The 20,967-nt window shown below is 42.7% G+C and overlaps 1 protein-coding gene across 6 annotated transcripts in view; it reads right to left on the reverse strand.

Moving 5' to 3' along the window:
• Positions 1–20,967, reverse strand: part of LOC147026245 (uncharacterized) — a 165,889-nt gene that overhangs the window by 79,473 nt on the left and 65,449 nt on the right. For 2 of the 6 annotated variants that reach the window (XR_015058184.1, XR_015058183.1), the window contains exon 2: positions 10,393–10,506. The exons of the other annotated variants lie outside the window; for them this stretch is intronic. The gene's annotated coding sequence lies outside the window, so the exon portion shown is untranslated. The remainder of the gene's footprint in view (positions 1–10,392; positions 10,507–20,967) is intronic. 6 annotated transcript variants of the gene reach the window in all.

Consider the following 20,967-nt stretch of genomic DNA (forward strand, 5'->3'; position numbering starts at 1 on the left):
CTTGGGGAACATGTGGGTGAAGTTCCCCTCGATCTGTCAAACTGTTCTAGAGAAGGAGATTTTTCAAGGTTTATTCTTCAAAAAATCAAAGCTGCCAAACTTTGTAACCTATGACATCATAGGTGGAGAACATTTTGTTCCTCTTGGAAACGCGGTCATATCTGTAATGTTTCACCTCGATATGTTCAGCCATTTTGGAGAAGAGTATTTTTGAAGGTTTTTATGTTAAAAAAAACAATATCTATCGCTGCCGAACCAAATGACCGATGACGTCATCAATTGTTTTCCCCCATACAATTTTTCCATAGATGACCCCCAAATTTTCATACTGATTGGATAAAGCATTCAACGTATGCAATTATGACGTCATAACTAAGGCACCTATGACATCATTAAAATATTGCACTTATTTCCCAGGGGAGTACTTGACATATGACAAGTTTCAATTTTTCCATGAAGCGGTTTTGGAGATACAGAGGTCTAAAGTTTTCCTTTTTTCCAACATGGTTGCCACACCACTTGACCTACTGTATGATGTCATAATTATCATCAAAGCATTCGAGATGAGTTTTCGCAGCAATAGTGAAAAATTTTGTGTCAATAGGATCAGCAGTTGCAGAGAAAGCAGAGAAAATTAGTTCCGATGGATGGACGGATGGATGCACTGTACATACCCACGTACGTACGTGCAGACAGACAACCCGAAAATATAATGCCTTCTGCGACTACGTCAGTGGAGGCATAACAAAAACATGAAAAATAAGTGTGATTTCACATCCACATTCAATTAAAATTATTGCAAAAGTGTTGGATTAATGAAAATAGTCAAATGAGATAAAATTACCGGGTGAAATATGTCGCGCAAATGTCTTTACATAAGGCCACTGACTTAATGATCACACAACGTGCAATTACTATCACGATTTTGAAGAAACTCATTACTGAGGAGTCCATTTTATTCGTTTCAGAAATATGAAATGTGTTTATATGCTGTGAGGTTTCACAATTTGGGTAGAAATTGAAATGTATTCAAGGTTCCGATAATAACTTGCCTATGCTTTTCGAAATGCATCCTGAGATTTTGAATGTTCACCACGTAACGCGACTGAATAGGACATCTAATTTAATATCCATTCAAATCTAGGCTGAACAACTCAAAGGTAAGTGGGCTACCTATGCACCATCCATATCTTCGGCACTGCCAAAACATTTTCTTGGCAAGGGTTATACTGGGTGGTTTGCCATTGCCTTCCCAGCAGTAGTTGGGACAGGAATTTGACCATGGTGGCAGCGATAGCTCGTCGACTCTTCACCAAGGGCAACATGGGATCTTTGGAGTAACCAAATAAAACCAGCAGACGAGTCGCCCAGTTTAACATCCATCTGAGGGATGACACACACATTGATCAATCTCCTTGTTTGTGAAACACTGAGATGACAGTTTGTAGCTGAACTGAGATTCTCACCTAGGCGAGACAGCTGAGAGTTGAATGTTTGTACCTCTAAGCCATCCTGCCAGCCCTGGGCATCTGACATCTTGCTGAATCTTTCCTTGGAAAATCTTAGCGATAATTGGCTTATAAAGCCTCATCCACAGTTCGATGGAGAATTGATCTCCCCTTTCGGCTGGTACCCTGCCTTACACCTTTCTCTTCTTGATTCTCTGGAAACCAAGGCCTTCAAAATTATTTAAACCATCATCGAAGAAGCCCCTTCCTTGCCAGATCAGTGTGTTGTCTCCCCTATCCTTCTACCCGTCGCTCCGTTTATTTGTTCCATTGCTCTTTCATTCCTGGTTTTCCCGTCCTGTGTTTTTCAGCCCCTTTCTTGTACTTGTTATTTTCAGCTTGGTTCCAGCTTGCTTACCACCTATGTCTTCTTCTCTTCTCCCACTCCCTTCACTCGCTCATTCTTCCCCACGCAGCCGATTCTTCCCCTAAGTGCCCCGCTGTCATGTCCCTCTCCTCTGCTGTTGGTGTTTTTCTACAATTTCCATTGTGTTCTCACTGTCTGTTCTCTTCTGTTCTGTTCTGCCTTGTGTCTCCTGTTCTGTATGTTCTCATTCTTCATTGAGAATGGATCTTGAACACACAAAGAAAACGATATATATATATATATATATATATATATATATATATATATATATATATATATATATACAAAATTAAAATTGATATCCCCTGATCAACCATGTCCTTCTCGGCCCGACACCAACGAGTTCACTTGGTGGGAAAGCAGAGTGGTTGAAAACGGTGTTGCACTCTTCGCTGGAAAACTATTTCGAAAAACACAAAAACTGCTGCTAAACTTGTTTTTCGCGACAGCGCCGCAGACAGATTTGTATACATTTTATCAACTTTTATTGTGCATATCTTCGCCAGCAAATAGCGCGATCTCAGAATGCGAGAAGCGACGCATCTCCTGCGGAGCTGAGAAATCTCAAGGTGATGTTTTCCGCAGACCTTAGTCCGGCGGTCAAAACAACATTCTATACTGGGGCACATTGCCCTGGAACCGACGCCGAAAAACCCACGAGGGAGCCAAAGAAACGGAGCGTTGGCGGAGGGTCGTGGGTGGAGAGATCTCAAAGCTTCCCGAAAAGCGAGAGTTCGAACATTTTTTTCCTCTAATATTTTAGAGATCAATCTGGAAAATACCTAATATATCATATATAAAGGTTGAAATTTAAAAGTCCTTCAAGCTGTGAGGTATCCAGACCCTCATCAAACCCACAGGTGTTTCGGATCACCATGCAGTTCATGGACCCATTCATTACAACGAGGGGTCAAAGAGGGAGCGTTCCACAGCGAGCTGGAGATGCCCCTCCGAAGGGCGCAGGTGGGATAAAAAGACGCTGAGAGTTAAATCACTCGAAGAACGACCAGTGAGCGGTACAATTATCTTGAAACAGGAAGACGGATTATTTTAAACACAAAACACCTTGTTGAATGGCTCTCACACTTGGCAGGCTGATAAGAGGAGCCGCAAACTGGCAAGATTCCACAGTTTGACATTTGGGGCGCAGGCCTGTATTGAAATGGGCAAGCTCGAAATCGGAGTGATTTCGCGAAGTATATACGAGCATACATTGTAGAAACATATATGGTTTGTATATTTATCAACTGTCCATCACCGTGGAGAAATAAGGGTGAGGATGTGGATTACAATATCAAAAAGGAATTCAACAATTAAAAACAGGCTGAAAAACTATTCGCAAGGTTTAATTTAATAAGTTGTTCATATAGCATATAGATTTTGAAATAAAATTACAAATCACTTTGTATGCCCACATTGTCTATTGAGGACTATTTAGTGGTTTATAACCAGTGAAAGCTCCATGAAGATTCATGTTTGGTGAGCTTCATTGCAATGGAGTTTGTATGTGTATATGTATATGTATATGATTGTACATATGTGTGTACAGGTTGTGTATATTACGATGACTACAGCGATGATAAAAAATCAACTTCCTCACTTTCTTTCTGGGGTCAGCCAGACAAGGTGATCAATATGTATATGTTACAGTTATGGGGGTAGATGGAGGAATTTCAGAGCAAAGTAAGTATTGTATAGAGTTATTTGGTCTGTGGGGACATGGAGGAGACAATTCGATGTTGATTAAGGAGGGAAACTGTGAGCTTAAGTGTTACTTGTCACCACATGTGGGGGTGGGGGGTGGTGCTGTGTTAATTACAAAAGGATTAAGGCCAATTTCTCCCAGTATGCAATTGCCTCCTGTGATCTTTTCCAACGTTTTTGCATTTACAAGCCAGCAATGAAAGAATTATGTTTATATAGCAACAACAACCATAATAACATACTGCACGTCCAAGCAGGTGAGAACCCCCACCTTCCCGGCTTTGTATCAGCAAGTCACACCCCGGAGGCTTATGATTAGTGAGCGTGATGTGGGGGCGGGGGGGGGGAGCATGATCAAAGAGAAGGCAGTAGTTGTGAGAGGACAGAATTGGGAGAGAACAGAGTTGGTGGAGGACACGATTGACCTAGAGGATCTCGTTTTTGCTCTCTTCTTGGCACGATGAAATGGCTGTGCGATTCTCATGTTCTGCTGGTGAATTTGCAATGTGCTGGACAATACGCTAGGCATTCCTGTTCGTCTGAGTTGCGAAGTTGTACGATTATGAGAAAGAGAGGAAGAGAGTGAACCTCTCAGCAAACTCGTCGTTATCCCGTTTTGTGTTCAAGGAGAAAGGTGGGCGATCGTTGTGAGCAGACCTCATGTCGGAGAGGAACATTCGAATATTTGTTCATGAGAAGCCGCACGTTGGTTGGTGAGCCCTGCTGCTGAATACTGCCTCACAAGTTACCTCACTTACGTTTCCCGCTCAGAGAGTGGCTTGGCGCCATTTTGGGCGCATCTCCCCATGCAGGACGAAGCGGCTCGATCCCAAATTTCAATAAAGACAATCTCTGAACAAAGGTAAGTGCCAGAATAAAGGGAGGATTTTCTTTTCTTTAATTTTCCCCTTGTCTGTATTTAAGTCCGTGTGTAGAGGCGCCTCTAATTTAGACTTTAATTTACCTCGTGTTTTATCATTACACTCTGATTTACTACTTTTGTAAATATTTGATCTATTTTCATGAAATTCCTGTGTTTATTTTAAGTTGCTGGTGTCCATGTATGTTTTGTGGGTTCGAGTATAAACCGAGCGGTACATCTGTCTGTTCCGTCCATGGTGCAATTCCCCTCAGGCGTGCCATAATCTCCGAGGATCACGTGTTCGCCTATAAGGAAAACCGCTCGGTGATCCGGCCTGGTTAGTGTTAACCACCCGTCCACCATAATTGGGTTCATGGGATTAACTTTCACCTTTGGCTTTACAACTTTGGCTTTATACCAAAGAGGTCAACGATTGACCGTACCCTTTCTCTTTGAGTCCTCACTGAACGCAGATGAGAGTTTTGGCAGGGGCTGCTCGCAGCTTATTTTTAGCTCTGCAAAGCGTTCGATTCGGTGAATTGGGAAGCCCTCTGGAGGATTCTTGGTCTTCATGGGGTGCCACCAAAACTGATTGATCTGATGTCTGAACTTTACTCTGGTACTGAGAGTGCTGTGAGATGTGGTGGTACCATCTCTGACTTATTTCCAGTTGTTACTGGAGTTCGTCAGGGGTGTGTACTGGCCCCCACACCTTTCAGCACTTATATGGACTGGATTCGAGGGAGGATGTCAGAGAGATCAAGCTGCAGTGCATCGTTTTTGGAATGTCAAGATCTCTGACCTTGATTTCGCAGATGATGCAGTCATCTTTGCGGAGACTTTAGATATCCTTTTGGGGGCCCTCGAGATGCTGAATGAGGAGTCGGAGCCGCTGGGATTACGGGTTTCCTGGGTCAAAACTAAGATCCAGTCTTTCAATGACATCTTGGATGCTGCTGTCCTGTCTGTGTCTGTTTGTGGTGAGCACGTTGAGGTTGTGGAGAGATTAACTTACCTTGGCAGTGATATTCATGTCTCAGCTGCCTGTGAGTCACAGATCAATAGATGTCTGGGTCGGGCTGGGGAGTCATGGATTCACTGGATAATGGGCTGTGGCGCTGCCTATACCTGTGCGGGAGAACGAAAGTCTGAGTCGTCAGGTCTTTGGTGCCTTCCGTCTTGCTCTATGGATGCGAGACTTGGACTCTGACCAAGGATCTGAGAAGGAGACTTAATTCCTTTGGGACCAGGTCTCTTCGGTGAATCCTTGGCTATCACTGGTCAGACTTTGTGTCCAATGAGCGGTTGCTGAGAGAGACTCAAATGAGATTTGTTATCTGCATAGACTGTGAGCGTCAGCTGCGACTGTATGGCCATGTGGCTCCTTTTCCTGACACTGATCCTGCTCACCAGATTCTCTCAGCGAGGGAGTCTCCTGAGTGGAGGAGGCCAATGGGCTGACCACGTGCCTCGTGGTTGATCGGCATCTCAAGGAGATGGGGATGGGCCAGGCATCTGCCTGGGGTAAGGCCAGACGGAGGCCCCAGGAGTACGGGCAGAAAGTGGACGCAGCGACGTGCTGCTCTGGCGCATGCTCCCATACCTGATATAACCTGATTAACTTAACTGCCATGGCCACAACATTTTGTTGTGGGATAAGAACCCCCCTGACTCCCTCGGGCATGTAGAATTCGAACTCTGAACAGCATTTCACAAGGGACATGAAATTTTTGATCACGATAATTGCTGTTGGGAGAAATGAATGCTTGGAAATTTCAGGGAAAGAAATGTTTTTTCCTGAGGAGATTAAACACGTGTGGGAAATGGCAGATGTGCACAAAAATGGCATTTTGGTGGGAAGGTAGACGGAATGAAGTAAGTGAGCCGAGGGTGGAGCTGGTTGATAAGCATAAGGTAAAAGTTTCCCCATCCCGAGCGGGAGCCCCCACTATCAAATTTCCTTTCCGGAGGATGTAGCAATGCCCTTGGGATCCACACCCAATCGAATCAGACCGGCCTTGCCAAAGCCATTTGAGATGAATCAGATGATGGAACTGATAAAAGAGATGATGGACCAACAGAAGAAAAAAATGGAAGGGAGTATACAAAAAAAATGGACGGGAATACGCGAACAATAAGGGATGATATGAACAGGAATATGCAAAAAATGGTTGTGGATTTACAAATACAGCTAACAGTGGATCAAAGGGAGCTGACAGTGAAACTGGAAAAGGTAAAAGCAAGGCAGCAAAGCCAGGACGTCGGGCCAGTGGAGGTAAAGGGCGAGATGCAAAAGATGGACCGGAGGATGGAAGATGAGATCAAGACGGTACAAGAGGAAATGAATGGGATGAAGGGGAATTTGGAAGGTGTTTGGACCATGATGAAGATGGGTAAGGAAGAAGTGACAAACAAAATAACAGCAGTTAAGCGAGAAGTAGATGGACTCAGACAAGGAATAAAGGCATTAAAAAAATGACAGGAGGAAACAAAGGGGAAATTGGGTGCCGTAAAGGAGGAATGTAAGGCGAGACACGAAAAGAAAATGACGAAAACAGTTAAAGGAATGGGAGAAAAGTTGAGAGAAGAAATTGGGTCAACAAAGCAAAGAGTTGACAAAGTAAATAAGGGTCTGGAGGGCTTGTGCGCCTGTGTGGATGCCATGGTGCAATGTCGGGAGAAGGAATTGGGATTTTTTAAACGCCAGAGGCAGCGGGTTAGTGCAAAAGTTGGAAACTCGTGTAACAGAACAAGAGTGGGTGTTAGTTGATAAAAGTGAGTTGGAGCCACAATTGACTGGGGAAAGGATGGAAGAGATGTTGCAAGAGTGGCTGAATCCTTGGGACACTACCATCAAAGGAGAGGGGATAGAACCAAAAGTTTCTGTTCTGCTCAAAGGTGATGTGGATGGTTCTGTTTTGACCGTGCTTGGGCTGACTGACTCATACGAAGTTAAACTGGACTTGCTGCACTTTGCCAATGGAGATGTTGCTGAACAGGGTCGAGCAGATTTGGCGGAGCCAATGTTTGAACCATTTGCAGGACATGTAGTGAAGGAAAGGTACAGTGGCGTTGACATGCCAAGTACCGAGCAAGTGACTGGTTCAGAAACATTCGAAGGTTAGCTTCCTGATGTGAACTCTGGAGAGAGAATTGCCCAATTTCAAAAAGTGCAAGGTGGTTTTAAAGGCACAGATGGACCTCAAGAGGAAGAGCCAGATGCTTGTCAAATGAACTAGTGCAAAAGTGATGTTTTTGAAATGAATTCGTGGAACGAATCTCAGAGTTCAGATTTTGATGACAGTTGTGAAGTCCAATTACTCACTATTTATGAATCTTGTGGAAGTAATGCCAAGGTGGAAGGTTGTGATGAGTTTGGGGCTTTTTGCTGTTGTAATTGTAGTGGATAATTGTAACAGAGATTGTACAGCTGTAGTGGATAGTGGATCAACAGAAATGTTTTTTGATGATTGTATGGTAGAGGGTGACACATTGGATACTGTGAAGGAAAATGACATTGAAGTCATGAAGGTGCTAGATGAGGAAAGTGATCTTCCTGAAGCACTGCTTCCTGAACTTGGCACTCACAGGAAGGCAAGTCCTGAAGTTGGTTTTGTCGAGCCAGGATTGGAGCAATCCCAAGAAGGATGTGTTGAGGAGGAGAGTTGCAGCAGCTGTAACTCCCCATAAGTTGAGCAAGAGACTCATTTTGAAATGAACCAAAGTGAGTCAAGTGCAGGTTTTGAAGAGAAAATGCCCCCCACTTGGTGTGAAAGTTAAGGATTCTGATGATGAAGATGATGTTAAGCATTTTTCATTGGATGAACTTGCAGTGGCTTGCATAGTGGCCGTGTAAACTTGCATATTTACAAGGGTAATATGTAACACTTGCAGTGTTATATATTAAACTTATAAATATTTGATCTATTTTTACTTAATCCCCGTGTATATTTTAGGTTGCTGGTGTCTGTGTATCTGTTGTGGGTTTGAGTATAAACCCTTTGGGCTGTGCATCCATCTGCTCAGTCTTTGCCAGCCTTCCCCTTCTGCGCACACCCATCATCTCTGAGGATCACGTGTTCGCCGAGGTGATGCTTTGGTGTGAACTGTGTCCAATGGAGATTAGCGGAGTGATCGTCACACTCCACAAGTTTCAATTTTCCCACCAATTACATCACGTGTCTTCTGGTCGAATGGTTTGCATGAGCAGGAACAACTGTCTCTGTGGCAGATGGATGGTTGTTCTGTGCGGATTATGTGGTTTTACCATATGAGACATAATCCACGGCGATGCTCACCATAACAGTCAGGAGGTCGTCTGATGTATTAACAACGAATGTGGTCTTTATTGGTATGCCATCTTGATGAGGGTTAATAAGCCTGAAATCTGGATCGGTGGCTCCATTTCATGTTTAACTGATGATGACCATGTAATGTTTGTCTGTTTCACAGTCACTGGGCCGAGGCCTCTTTGTTGGAGACAACGCTTTGGTGTGGACTGTGTCCAATGGGGATCGGCAGAGTGCTTGTCACACTCCCTTTGTGTGTGTATGTATGTGTGTATATATATATATATATATATATATATATATATATATATATATTTTTGTACATATTGCCCAATTTCAAAAAGAAAAACACCCGAGCAGAAGCAGATCTACCCAATATTGCACAGGAGGATAATCGTCAATAAGTCACACTTTGTCGTCAATCACAAAGTTTCTTCTTATTCTTCTTGTTCTTGTTCTTCTTCTTTTTGCATATGGCTGCTTGGTTGCCAGACAGCTATAATTTTGTTGGGGTGCAATTATGCCGCTGATGCTGTGCCCCTCCACCAGTATATCCATCCATCCATCAATTGGGACCATACTCTGTGCAGAGCGTTGGTGCTACCAAAGCAGTCTCCTTGGTTATTGGGAACAATGCTGGATGGGTCGCCATTCCGACACAGGATACCAGCAAGCTGGCACTCATTTTGCCGACCTCAGAAGGTTGACAGGCAGAGTCAACCCCACCTGGTATTAATTCAACAACCAAGTGGGATTTGAACTCAGGATCCTCGGATCCCAATAACCACCACCAAAACCATTATTCCGCCAGTACACTGGTACTCATTTCACCGACTTCAGAAGGATGACAGGCTGAATCAACCCCACCTGGTGTTCACTCAGTGGCCAACGTGGCTCAAACTCAGGACACGAAGATCCCAAGCCAGCCACCCAAACCACTAAGCCAACACAAGGCTAATCACAAGGATTGATGAATTGATTGGCTGATTGGAGCTCTGTTTCAATTTCCACATGCGTCCGATGCTGAATATGTCTGAAAAGGAAGACGTCTGAATACAAACGGCTTTCCATTTTGCATTTTTATTTATATCTTCCTCTTAGCGTGTTGTATATCATTCGCAATTCAGCATCTAAAAAGGCTTTGATGAATATCTGACTCAACATATCCCCCTCCTCACAACTCACATTGTAGGAAAGCTACGCAAGGTGAGCTCTTTGCTGTTTCAAACCTTGCCTAGATTCTTCCACTGATGCAAAACATTCACTAGTAATACATACTCGAGAGACCAAATGCTACCCACCCTCTCAGCTGCCATACCGGTTTCATCACTTGCTGGTGAGTCATCAGAGATGGAGAAGAAAGAACTGCGCACCACCGAGGTTTCCAAGAATGTACCATGTGCAATGCCAATAGCAGTTAACATATAAATAACAAGAACCATCGAATATTTGATAATCCTAGCCACCTGGGGTAGTTGATTAGGTGAGAGCTGATTGGATATTCCCTCCAGTTGTAGGTGAGAGACGTGATTGGGTCTTGTTATCATTGGTTCTGCTAAAGCAGTTTCGAGGCCAGATGTCATGCTGATGATTTGTTATCCCTTCCCAGGAGTAGTTCATTTTGGAATTTGAAATATTTTCAAGGTGCCAGCAAAAACTTACCTAATCCTCATGAAAGACACCGACGGAGCTTTAATGTCCACCACCCAATGCTGGCAGACAGGACACCCCACTTGAGGTCCATCCGAGGGACGGTATACACATTGGTGAATTGTCCTGCAGGTGAAATACCAACACAACAGTTTATATCTAGGTGCTTTCAGATTCGAACCTGTGCCCAGGTTTAAAATAGGTACACCTTATCCCTGCGTGTCATAAGAGGCGTCCAAAGAGTTGGTGTCAGGAAGGGCATCCGGCCATAAAAAAAAAACATTGCCTCAAAATGGGAACCATGATAGAAGATTTATCATGGGACCCATAAGGTTAACCCCCACTTTAGCAGGGAAAAATGGCCTTAAAGTGTGTGTGTGTGTGTGTGTGTGTGTGTGTGTGTGTGTGTGTGTGTGTGTGTGTGTGTGTGTGTGTGTGTGTGTGTGTGTGTACGTGTGTGTGTGGCATGGTTGAGATTCAAACCTAGGTTTTATGCAGCTCAAAGGAAAGTCCACAAATCTCTTGTCTATCCTACTAGCCCTATATAATTTCAAATGAAGTTTCAATCACATATAATGCAATTATGACTTACTTTTGCTTGATTGCGAGATTTTAAGAGTTTGCAAAGTTGCATCGGATCATTTTCAAAGAGTGCTTTGATATAAGAATCCTGCTTATGCAGGTGATCCTTGAATTCCAGATGTACAGTACATACAGTCGTTTGCTTTGATGGTCTTACAAGCTTGTGCTTTAAGTCTCTCTCATGAGAAGCGTTCAATTAATATAGAAAAGGAAGAGAAGTGTGGACTCGAGGGGAGAAAAAGAGAGAACATGGAAGTTTGGGAAGATGTGGAATCAAATGGAGAAATATTGGGTGAGGGAAGGGAAGGAAAGGGATAGAGTAAATGGGAAATGCATTACCAGGGAGGATGGGGTTAACAAATTCCCCATTTTTGTGTAAGTAATATTTAGATGGATGTTTCATTGTAAGCCAGACGAGGTACACACTGCTCAAAAATATGTGTTAATAAGTGTCTCTTGGTTTGCAATTGTTTGGTATGATTCCATCAACCTTTGCAAAACATTCCATTTTATTCCTGATTGAAAATCTAAATTGACCATTTCGTTGTATTATATTACCTTGATTTAAACATTCAATATGAACCCAATGGGATGGAGAGAGAGAGAGAGAGAGAGAGAGAGAGAGAGAGAGAGAGAGAGAGAGAGAGAGAGAGAGAGAGAGAGAGAGAGAGAGAGAGAGAGAGAGAGAGAGAGAGAGAGAGAGAGAGAGAGAGAGAGAGAGAGAGAGAGAGAGAGAGAGAGAGAGAGAGACAGAGAGAGACAGAGAGAGACAGAGGTGCCAGGATGGTTGAGGAGGTGTGACAATGGCTCAGGAAGAGAATGTATGAGGATGGCTCATGAGGGGAAGGTATGAGTTTGGCTCCTGGGGAGTGGTGGGGAGTGGTGAGAAGTGGAAGAGGAGGGAAGGTGTGAGGGTGGCTCATGGGGAGAATATATGAGAAAGGAAGGGTGGAGGAAGTCATGAGGATAGGTGATGGGAAGGAAGGGGGTCATGGGTCACCTGGAGTTAATGACCACAGGCTTTCACCGATACATGTTACAGTTCTCATCCACTAATTTCTTCATTAAAGCATTTAATGATCACCTTAGAGACACAATAATCAGAGTGACATGGTTATCACTATATTAAACCTGCTGCACACATGTTGGAGAAGATAAGAGTATTAGCAGTTACTTCATCGATTGCATCTTCACAGAAACACATTTGCAATATTGAGCAGGAACAGAGAGAGGAAGATTATTTTATTTTTATTTTTAACTCAGAAGAGGTGATAAGTGGGGGTGAATCAACCTTTGCAAGGTGCAGGTCGGTCTCGAGTGATGTCATATGTCACCTACTTTCCTTGTCGGGATGACGAATGATGACTTCTGAAATGTTTATAATTGTCATTGACATGCAAACAAAAAATTTGGCCCTTTTCTTTTTGTACACATTGTCGAGGCTCATATGAGATCTAACACACAACGCACAACAAGGGGGCAGGAGACAAGAGGGGTGGGAGAGGGAAGGACAAAACAGTGGGGAACAGAGACAGTAGGAGATCTGTGGAAGAGAGAGGGATGGGACGGAGAACATGGGGAATAGAAGATGGACATTACAGGGACTTTCAGGAAGGAAAGCAGGGAATTTGAAGGAGGTGGATTTAGGGTGGATTAACGTGGGTAGAAAAGATCGAGGTTTTGCATGGGGAAAGACAAGAGGTGGTTGTAAACTGCTGTTTTGAAGGCCTGGAGGGAATAATGGGATTGAAGTGAGTGTGGGAGTTTATTCCAAAGGTGGGAAAAAAGAGGAATGAAAGAGTGAAGGTTGGCAGGCATTCATGATTTTGGTAGTTTTACCAGAAGGGGGTTGCTGGAAGACCTTGAGTGCCCTGAGGAAATATGGGGGGGGGGCATATCGCAGATATAGCAGAGGGGTCGAAACCAGAGAGGAGATGGTAGAAGACAGAAAGACTACCAACCTGCCTGTGGTGAGAGAGTGATAGCCCTAAAGACTCAGCCTCACTGCGGGAGATGCCAATGATCCTAAATGCCTTGGTTTCCACAGTGTAAAGCCGAGAAAGGTGGGAGGCAGGAGCACCAGCCTGAGGGGAGAGCAGTACTCCATCAGGCTGTGGACGAAAGCTTTGTATGTGGTCAGGAGCTCAGGTGGGCTGAGGAAGGACTTTGCATGATGGAGGATTCCCAGTCGGCGAATGGCTTTGGAGGCCAGGTTGGAAATGTGGCTTTCCCAGGAAATATCGTTGCAGATCGTGAGACACAGAAGCTTGAATCTAAGTACTTCTTCAAGAGCATTGCTGAGAAGGAAGATGGGGCATTGGGGGGGGGGTGTCAGATGGTCCTTTCGGAGAGACATGGTGAGTGTGAGATTTGTCAGGATTGAAAGATATATTCCACGTGTTGGACCAGTTTGTGATTTTATCCAGATCTGCAGAGAGCGAAGAAGGTGCTGTTTGCTGGTCTGGGGGATGACAGATAGTACGGCAGAGGGTGGGATCATCAGCAAAGAGATAAGGAAGATTTTCCAGAGAGTCGGAGAGATCATTGATGAAAACCAGAAAAAGAACAGGGCCCAGACGCTGCCTTGAGGAACTCCAGCCTGGACAGGATGAGGGGATGAAAGAACTCCATTTAGGGCCAAGCATTGGCTGCAACAGGAGAGGAAGTCTGCAAGCCATGAGTGGCGATGGCCTTGGATAACATCGGAAGAGAGTTTGGTGAGCAGGGCAGGTGCCAGACCATGTCAAAGGCATGCGATATGTCGAGGAATATGGCTCTGATTTCCTGTCTGGCATTGAGGACCTCCATCCATTGTTGGGAGGCAGAAGCAGCATATCCAGGGTAGAGTGACCTGATCTGAAACCAAATTGATGATTGGAAATCAAGCCATTGGAGAAGAGGAAGGATTTCATGTCTGAAGCGATGATGGATTCCATAACCTTGCTGATGATTGGGAGAAGGCTGATTGGTCTGTAGTTGCAAGGATCTGTTTTGCACCTTTTTTTGCAGAGCGATAATGTTTGCTGATTTCCAAGCAGATGGCAGATGACCTTATGTAAATGAGAGGGTGAATAGAAAGGAGAGAGAGTGAGCAAGAGCAGCAGAGCAGGTTTTTAGGACACGTGGGCTGATGCCGGCTGGACCGGTTGCAGAATCATAGGTGAGGTTTGACAGCACACTCTCCACTTTGTCAGAAGAAAAGGACACAGAGTCCAGGGACAGTCGTGTGCGACTGGGTAAGGTGGGTACAGAAAGCAATGGGTTTCGGAAACAAGATTTAGAAGCAAACACTGAGTTTAGGCATTCATCCTTTTCAGGTGTGGTATCAGCAGTGCGGTCATTTCAGGTCAGGGAGGTGATGGAGGGGGAACATACACCAGAAACAGATTTGATTAGACACCACCAGGATTTGGAGAAGGGAGAGAGGTTTGAGAGTTCAGACTTGAGATGAGAAAGATGTTGTTTTCTGGCTCCACTGAGTGTAGATACACACTTGTTCCGAGCTTTATGGAAGGAACTGAGATTACCCTCAGTTGGGTTTGCTTTCCATGAGGCAAAGGCAAGTTGTTGCAGGACAACGGCCTCGCCACAAGCTTCAGTAAACCAAGGGCGGGAGAAAGGTTATGATGACTGAAGATGAGATGGGATAAATCTGTGGGTGAGAGAGAGCAAGTTTCTTTGAAAGAATTCCCAGGAAGAGTTGATGTTGGAGAAAGTAGCGATAGGAGACCAGTCCAGAAGTTTGATGGCTGCTTGGAGACCCTGCCAGTCAGCCTGAGTGAAATGCCAGACTCGACGGTGGTGAGGTGATTCTCTAATAACAACCAGAGAGATGTCCACTTTGACAAGGACGTGTTCAGAATAACCGATTGGAGCAAAGGAAGAACAGCAGATATTTTCAGGGAAATTTGTCAAAATCAGATCCAGAAGAGATAGAGTACCATTGGTTGAGATCCGGGTCGGGAAGTTGACTGATTGAGTCAGTCCCAATGAGTCGCAGAAGTCTTTTTCTGAGGTGCCATGGCAGGTGATAGAGGTACCCACACCCAGCCAACTGGCATGATGACAATTGAAGTCCCCACATATGAGGAAGAGAGAGTTCGGATGAGAGGATAGAAGTTGGTCCATGTTTTCGGATAGTGAGGTGTAAATGGAGTCATCACTGTTGGGTGGACGGTACAGTACACATATAAACATGAGGTGGGAGTGGAGGGGAAGCTGAAGCCAGAGGTATTCCTGGGGTTGTGGGGGAGTGAGGACAGTGAATGGAGAGTGAGGAGTGGAGTCTTTGATGAAGAGAACAACTGGCATGGTGACAATTGAAGTCACCGCATATGAGGAAGAGAGAGTACAGATGAGAGGATAGAAGTTGGTCCGTGTTTTCGGATGGTGAGGTGTAAATGGAGTCATCACTGTTTGGTGGACGGAACAGCACTCATAAACACGAGTGGGAGTGGAGGACTATGTATATTTCCAAGCCAGGTATGCATTTTGATTGGCACAGCTATTTTCACTCTAATGTGCATGCTTACAAAATAATTGCAATGACGTCACACATACATTTACTTATCAGCCAATACGCAAATGCCAAACCACAGATAATGATAACCCACCCTTTCATTTCACACCAAAGTTTTACCCGAATGAAAGCTAATCTACTTAGAGGCATCCTATTCATAAGCTCAAAACTAGAGTAGGCAGGACGACCTCGAGGTGCAGGTACACACACTCGTCGCTGAGCCATCTAACCTGAGTTTGAATCTCAGCCCAGCAACAAACTGTCACTTTGGTGGCTCACAGCGTGAGGCATCAATGTGTGTGCCATCCATTAAATAGATGTTTAACTGAATGTCCCGTCTGCCAGCATGAGTTGGTGGATGTTAAAGATCCAATTGCGTCCTTCGCGAAAAGGAGGCGAGCTATCACCAGCACCATGAATAAATTTAAAATTCCTAACCTACAGGGGGCACTGCATCACAGCACAGCTGTGCCACCCTTAGCCAATGATACAACTCACAGCTATATGCTGTGTACAAAATAATAAGTTCAGGAGTATATTCCACAAGGATACACACGGAACTTTGGTGCAGAAGGAGAATATTGGCCTATCATGCTTGTGCTGCACCAACCCCGGTATCATCACCCATCCACACATGAGTGACTGACAAGTTCTGCCAAAATCCCCATAACCCCTCTATCTACAGTGCATCCAGATACCTACCCAATTACAATTAATCTTATGTGGCCCCTCCACAGCCATGACCTTTCTGGGAAGACCATTCCAACATGCTGCTCCAGTGCATGCTCCCATACCTGACCTGACCTGACCATTCCAGCATTAACCACTCTCTGACTGAAAGACCCCTGACTTTAAACTATCCTAACTCCCGTAATCTTTTCGCTCAAGCTATGGCCCTTGGTCCTAACATTATCCAATCTGTCGAAAAAAACTCCACATTACTTATCTTGTCCACACCCTTCATCATCATATCTCCATCAGTTCGGTCCTACCTCATATGTGGTGACGAAAACGGTACAACAATATTCCAGATGAGGCCTCACTAAATCCCTTTACAGTGTGAACACTACCTCCTTTGATAACTCATCCCTCTACAAATACCACCGAAAACCAATTTCGCTTTACTTATAGCTGCTCGGTACTGTGCTGCGTGCTTACCCCCCCCCTGTGCTTGCACTCCATATCTATTACCACCCCCAAATCCTTCTGTGTAACACGCTGCAAGATTGCTCCTTGTATCTTGCAATCTGTATTTTCATTATTCTTACCCATTCCCAGAACCTTACAGTTCCTTGTGTTGAACTGCAAAGCAAATCTTTTGCCCAATCTATTAAGGTGTCGCCATATTGTTTGTTGTACCTTCTTCATAATCAACATTCCGGTAAGGCAGAGCCAAAACTTCTGTGTTTTGTCATCAATTTGAATCGGACAAACACAACTGAGCAATAATTATATTTAACGACAACAATAATAATATCATCAGTTAGATTGCTATAAATGGGCTGTTTCACAATAAAGGTACCAAGTTTGTCTCACAACCACTAAAAATTCAAACTCAATATATATTTTTTTATTTCTCCAAATCCAACATTGTTAATTACAATACTTAATTCCAAATTTTTGGAGAATCTGAATGAATATTTCTTATTAAAAATAATACCCCAAGGATGTTTGGAGAGTATTTTTTAAACTACAACAGTCATTAATACAATTCAACTATAACCACAAAATAACAACACAATCAAACTTCAGTGGTTTCCATATGTTCCACAAGTATTATTCCATTACTGGAATTATGATTCAGTATGCAAATGAAGTATATTTGTAGAAATATCAATAAAAGACTGAACTATTTCAACTATCCAGAAAAAAGATACGTTTTAATTACCACTGTCACTAATAGCACTGCATATGATGGAATTTTGCACAAAATTTTAAAACGACATGTACTTTTCAACATATTCTGAAAAAATTACTAATTTATCTCTGAAAATAAAAGTTTGCCACCACAATAAAAAATATGAAGAAAATCACATATTTCTTCCGGAGAGGACACATTTTTGACGGACACATGTAATGCAATCAGTGCAGGCCATGCAAAGGTTATTGGTTACACTCAAACTTTGTAGCATAATATCAGTGCAGGTATATACACAAAATAAACATTTTAAAAGACCCTTTATTTATATAAAAAAAAATCTTCTACAATATGCATTTCTGGAGAGGACATTTTTTGACAGACGAACAGTGGGACATATTTATTGAGGGTGAAATAAATATTCATAGTCTGAAATGAATAATATGTTGTGGACAAAGTACAGAAGAGGTATTAAAGAGATGCAACAACAAATAAAAGCCCCAATTTCTGCTTGTATTTGTTGAAATACTGTGAATGCAGTGTACCTGGAGAAAATGAGACAGCTATTTGTCAAAAAAATGGCAATTTTTATGCCATTCTGCCAAAAATTGACATTTTTCAGTCAAATAAAAAGTGGTCCAAGTTGTGCCATCACTAGTACCAACTACTGGCCTTAATGACAGAGATAATGCAGCCTCTCATTTAGCTATTTAGCAAGCAAGGGTACAAAATACCAGAAATGACCATGACTGAAACAACCCATATGTGCTCATATATGGACAGATTGCTATCCTCATATATATGTGCTCTTATGACGGAGGCATGTACAAATAGAAATGACTAATTTTGTTCATTAATTTGGAAGTCAATTAATCAAATTAGAAGTGTTATTGTATTGATAACTGGGAGGAAGAATCGAGCATTGCTCAAAGCCTGCTTGTGGAGGTTCATATCATTCCGCTTCAGATTGAGAGCAAAGTCAACCATGATAGTCCAGTGTGTTGAGTGGTGCACAGAGAACGTGTGGGATGGAAAAATGCCATTGCAATGGAGGAATGACTGCAGTACATAAAGCGAATGGGCATGCCCCATCACTTAATTGCCTTACTATATCCATCGTCTCTCAACATTGCACTCACTAAATTAAAATCGTTTTTGCTTCATTATGATTTCCGTGTTGTCAGTTGATCAAGAAGCGAATTTTTTTCCCTATTGTCATTCCGTGCAAGAGACATGGCAGCATTGTTAAAGAAAAGTTTTAAACCTAATTACGATCAATCTTTACACAGAAATATGTGTAAATGAGGTTCAAGAAAGTAGATTTCAAGGTGGTGAGATAGAGAGGTGGAGGTGATCATAAATAAGGAAAGACATTTCAGGAGAAGCAAAACAATGATAAAACGCTGAGGCTGAACATTCTGAGGAATGCGGCTGGAGAAAGCACCACGGTTAACTTCAATCCTCCACTCATTTATTCAACAGCTGGATCAAGTCAGGACGAACATAATTATATCAGAAAGCAGAAAACAACAGCATTTAAAATGAGAACGGCACAAGACAGAGCGTATACCTCTGCCAGACTGAACAGTTTTACGTTTTTTTCTCAACTGATTGGTAGGATCTGCATCTGGACCTTAAACAAAATCAAATCGGCTTGTTCTTGCCACCTACTTAACTCATCTACTTAATTTTGTCAAACTCATCCACAACTTTGTGAGATATCGTGTTACATATCGTTTTTAGTCCCATCTCTCAATGGTGAAGAATCACTTAAAAATGTATCGGATCCGGATCTACACCAAAATCTAATCAATTTGTCCTTGTCACACACCCGAACCTGTCCAGCAAATTTCATCCTAATCCGTAGACAACTTTTGAGATATCTTTCTCAAGGACAAACAGACAGGGGTGAAAACATAACCTCCGTCCACCTTCAGTAGCGGAGGTGAAAATGAAATATTTCCAGTAAAGGACAAAAAGGATGACAAAAACGAAAAAACCCCTCCACTCTATCCCCAAACTCGATAATCCGCAAATATCCCCAATCTATCCCTAAACAGAAAAAGCAACAAATTATATTTTTTTGGCACATCATATATATATATATATATATATATATATATATATATATATATATATATATATATATATATATATATATATATATATATATATATATATATATAAATATTTATATATATATATATATATATATATATATATATATATATATATATATATATATTAGTAGAAACTACAATATGAGAAGATAAAACATCTGATGCAGAAAGAGATTGCTCTTTACACAAAACTTGAGGAGACTATTTTCCTTGGAAAGTGTGGAGGAGTGTGGTGTGAAGACAACCACCTGCACACATTGGTAGAACAAACTAAACTTCAGAGAGTGAACAGAAGCATCACGGCTCCTTGTTATCTGTGATAATTATTTCGATAAGTCCAGAGCAAAAAAAATGGTATATAAATGTGTTGATCATAACGACCAAGAACTACCAAGTTCTAGGAAACTACCAACCCTGGTTTAAAATTTGTATTTTAAGCATACATATTCCCACTGTTGTTTAACCCTAACTGATGACCACACGTGAGTTTATTTTTGTTTGGAAGGGGATTATAAGCATGTAAAAATGTTTTTATCTGTTCCTGAACAGTCAAGGTAGAAATGAATGAAATATTCACAAGGCAATAAAATATTTAAGAAAAGTATTAAAGGCAAGCTTTTGGGCAACCTTTGCAGGGGATGGAGGATTAATTTTACTTAATGAATATGAGAAAAGGAAGTGAAAAAGAAAGGATCGAAGAGAAAAGGCTGGGAGGATGGCCAAGAGGTACTCACTTCTGCTCTCTCTATCCTGGGTTTGAATCTTAAGCTGTCTTAAGCTGTCTATCCTGGGTTTGAATCCCGGCCCAGCTATAAACTGTCATCCTAGTTTTTCACAGGCAGGGCGAATCATCAATGCGTGTGCGCTGTCCCTCGGATGAAAGTTAAATGGGAATCCCATCTGTCAGCATTCGTTGGTTGACTTTAAAGATCCTGCAGTGTCCTTGGCGAAGAGTAGGCAAGCTATCGTCGGAACCCTGGCTAAATTCCAAATCCCTGCCCTAACCTGCATGGTTAGTTAGGCACTGCATCAGCAGCACAGCCATGTCCTCGGCCAATGATGCTACCATGCAGCCTTGTGCTGCATATGAAAGAAAGCAAAAGAGGTATAGAAAAGAGATGCTGCTGGGGTTGCGGAAGTTGTTGGAATATGGGGGGGGGGGAAGAGAAAAGAAGAAATAAAAAAGAACTGTGAGGGAATGGAAATGTGCAATTAAAAAGGAGGGAGAGGAGTGTGGCTGTGAATTAGGGAGGTGAGGAGCTGGAAATTCTGCAAATTTTGTGTCAGTAGTATGTAGTTGGCCCTTACACCATTGAAAAGCAACTTATAGAAAAGCATAACAATGAACAAAGAGACTTGTTGTTTTCTTTTAAAGAACGACTCATCACCATCAACCGTGGTACCCTTCCTCAATGATATGCTGTACATCTCTTCTCTCTGCCTTTGCTGACATCACTTCTTCAATCTCCTGTTTTACTGTTCAGTTCAGTTTAAATGCTCTATATGCA

This window comes from Eptatretus burgeri, chromosome 5, assembly GCF_056783735.1.
Source record: "Eptatretus burgeri isolate ZD-2024b chromosome 5, Ebu_testis_v1, whole genome shotgun sequence".
NCBI classification, from domain to species: Eukaryota; Metazoa; Chordata; class Myxini; order Myxiniformes; family Myxinidae; genus Eptatretus; species Eptatretus burgeri.